Genomic DNA, 3,126 nt, shown 5'->3' on the forward strand with positions numbered 1-3,126 from the left:
CTGTTGCTCATCCGAGAAGCAACGGTCAAGCGGAGAGGGCAAATGCTGAAGTGCTGCACGGGCTCAAGACCAGGACTTTCGACAGGCTGCACAGGTGCGGAAAAAACTAGATCGAGGAGCTGCCGGTGGTTCTTTGGTCGATCAGGACGACGCCAAATCGAGCCACTGGCCAGACACCTTTCGCTCTAGTCTATGGAGCAGAGGTAGTTCTCCCCACGGAACTCGTATACGGGTCACCTCGAGTGCTCGCTTATGATGAGCTTGAGCAAGAGCAGCTGCGGCAAGATGACGCGCTGCTCCTTGAGGAGGACCATCTTCAGGCTGCTGTACGAGCTGCTCGATACCAGCAAGCTTTGCGCCGCTACCATAGCCGCAAAGTTAATGCCAGAAGTTACGAGGAAGGTGACCTTGTTCTTTGGCGCGTTCAGTCCGCCAAGAATTCCAACAAGTTGACGCCGAAGTGGGAAGGCCCTTACCGGGTGAAACGAGTCACTAGGCCTGGCGCAGTCCGCCTTGAGGCCGAAGATGGCATTCCGTTGAGCAACTCCTGGAACATTGAGCATCTTCGTAAGTTTTACCCGTAAGGCGCGGTTGCCGGAACCTGTTCCGGCAACCACCTTTTGTACAAGTCTTGCCGATGTTGCATGTAATCCTTTGTACAAAGCCGGGCACAGAACCCGTGCATAAATAAACTTCATGTGCTCCGCACATCTTGTCAATTTCATGCTTTCTACTTTCTTTGCATGCGTTATCTGACACTTTGTGCAGCACCTACCCCCAGTAAGCAATAACGAGCCGTAAGGCTCCATATCTTTATTTTCTCTTCTTTCTTTTTCTCAAAAAGAAAAGGAAGGTTCCCTCGCACACAAGTTTGCCGGGGGGATAGGAGAAGATAATGGTGTGGACCTGGCGTCGTTCAAGGAAGTTTCGCCTTACCGGAAAGCAAGCGACAGAAAAGCTAAGTTGCCAAAGTTTGAGCAATCAGTTTTAAATTTTTAAGTTATCTTCCTCGAACGACCGTACTTTGTATGGAAAACCTGTGCGCGGAGGAACCAACTCGTAGCTAGTTGCGCCCTTACTTTGTTTCGAGTCCGCTCAACAACTTAAGTGAGCTGCGACTAGTTGCGACAAGGTTTCTTGTCAGAAGCGGCACCGCCAGCAGGCTGCTGACGTCCCGCACTCAGCGCTCGCGGCTCAGGTGCCTGCGCCGACAAGTTCCCTAAAAGTGTAGGGCAAAAACATACAAAGGAAGGAATCAAGTAAAGGAAATAACATAGCAATCTCTACCCAAAATAGAGTTATATTACAAGATAGCTTGTCGCAGCTCTAATAGATTGTTCTCGTGACATGACCAACAGCGACAAAGAGAAAGAGAAAACGAGCGGCCTAATCTACGCGATCGCCCTCAACCCTCTTGATCCTGCTCACCTTGTCCACAATGGGTGCGACAAGGGCCTTGAGCGCTTCCAGATCAGCATCCGGCGGCAGGGACTTGAGGACGTTGGTGAAGTTGAGGCCTGGGTTGCGGAAGGCCACCTTCATCAGCACCTTCTGGAGAGCTCCTGCGCAGATCTTGCGCGACTCGTCGGCCAGCTGCTTTGGGATCTTCTCCCGGAGTCGCTGGAGGGCCATCGCCACGCGTTTGAAGAACAAGCTGAGCTTGGCGCTGGGTTGGAGGTGCTCATCGGAGGGGTACCCATTCGGAGCCAGTCTCGAAGCGGTAGCCGGGAGTACCTTCGTGCGCGGATGCGCTTGCGTCTCCGTCGACCAAAAGAGATAGTAGTACTCCCTCAGCTCCTTTGCGTCAAGCTGAGGGGGGAAGATGGCCCGCTCCTTTCGCAGCGCCGCGAGCCGCTGCGCCTCGGCCGATTTCACGCCCTTACCCTTGTCGGCTTTCGGAGCCATGGCGGAGGCGGTGGGGGAGATCGATGGCGTTGGTGGTGCTAGTGACAATGGGGGGCGGAGCACTGCTCTCTTTCAGCTTCGGGAAGAAGGGGGGAGCGGCGGAGATTTGTGAAAATGGAGTAACAACCGGCGAGATGGGCGAACTGCCCCTGTTTCCCCTGCTTATAAAGAGGGAGGGGGCGGACGTTTCATCCTTCCGAATAAAGAAACCACCCATGATCTCTCCCACGATGCCACATTCGACGCGTGCCATTGGGGGAGGGCGCGGTGGATACGGAGTAAGATACGGTGTAACCCAGGCCGCGCGTGCCTGTGCCCTATTTTGGGCCTGGCCCAACAGCGCTCGGCACCGTGTGTGGCCCAGGCCCGGGGGCTCCTGTCGGTGTACTAGAGTAGGGGTACCCTAGTATCCCGAACTTGTGCACGGGCAGTTGCAGCACCCCGCGGCAAGGCTTGCCGGGTGACCGCCAAGGTCCTCCGTGGTTCTTTTTGGAGCCATTCAAGAACAAAGTATTCAAGTCAAGGAGACAAGGCCCCGGCAAGAGGAGCTTGCCGGGAAGGCCAACCAAGGCATCTCAAGGAACTTGCCGTGACGCGGCACGCGTCCCGGCAAGGCCCGGTGAGCGAGAAGCTTCCGGTCGCGGCAAGGCAACGGCCATGGCAAGGCGCTTGCCGCGGCAGGCAACCACTCTGTACCCGCGCTCCAGCACATCCACCAATGTGTCGCCCTGGGGGCCTTTCCAGGCACGCGTGGCGAGAGGCTGTGCAGCTAGCGGTGCGCGGTGGCATGCGACGCTGACAAGATTGCCATCGTGGTGAGCGGTGGCGTCCCTGACGGTCCTTTTTTGCACTATTTGGGCGACACAGACGGGCATTTAATGCCCTTGTCCCCTGCCGTCAGGGTTAGGTAGGATGTACTGTGCAGGTAGCTGTACCAACCACCCCTCTTTTACCATTTTTACCCTTGTCTACGTTGCCACCTGTCAGTGACCCCTTGAGCATATAAAAGGAGGCCCATGCGCAACATAGGAAGGGGGGTTCGGTTCGAAACTAGAGAACACTCATGCTCGGTCTCGTTAGCAGCTCGAGTGTACTGTAGCACTCAGCGCTCCCGAGCAAGAACTCAATATAATCAGACAAGCAGCAGTAGGAGTATTATCTCTCCGGAGAGCTCCGAAGCTGGGTAAATCGCTCGTGTGTCTCGCCTCGATCCGCTCTTCG

This window comes from Triticum dicoccoides, chromosome 3B (genome assembly GCF_002162155.2).
Source record: "Triticum dicoccoides isolate Atlit2015 ecotype Zavitan chromosome 3B, WEW_v2.0, whole genome shotgun sequence".
NCBI classification, from domain to species: Eukaryota; Viridiplantae; Streptophyta; class Magnoliopsida; order Poales; family Poaceae; genus Triticum; species Triticum dicoccoides.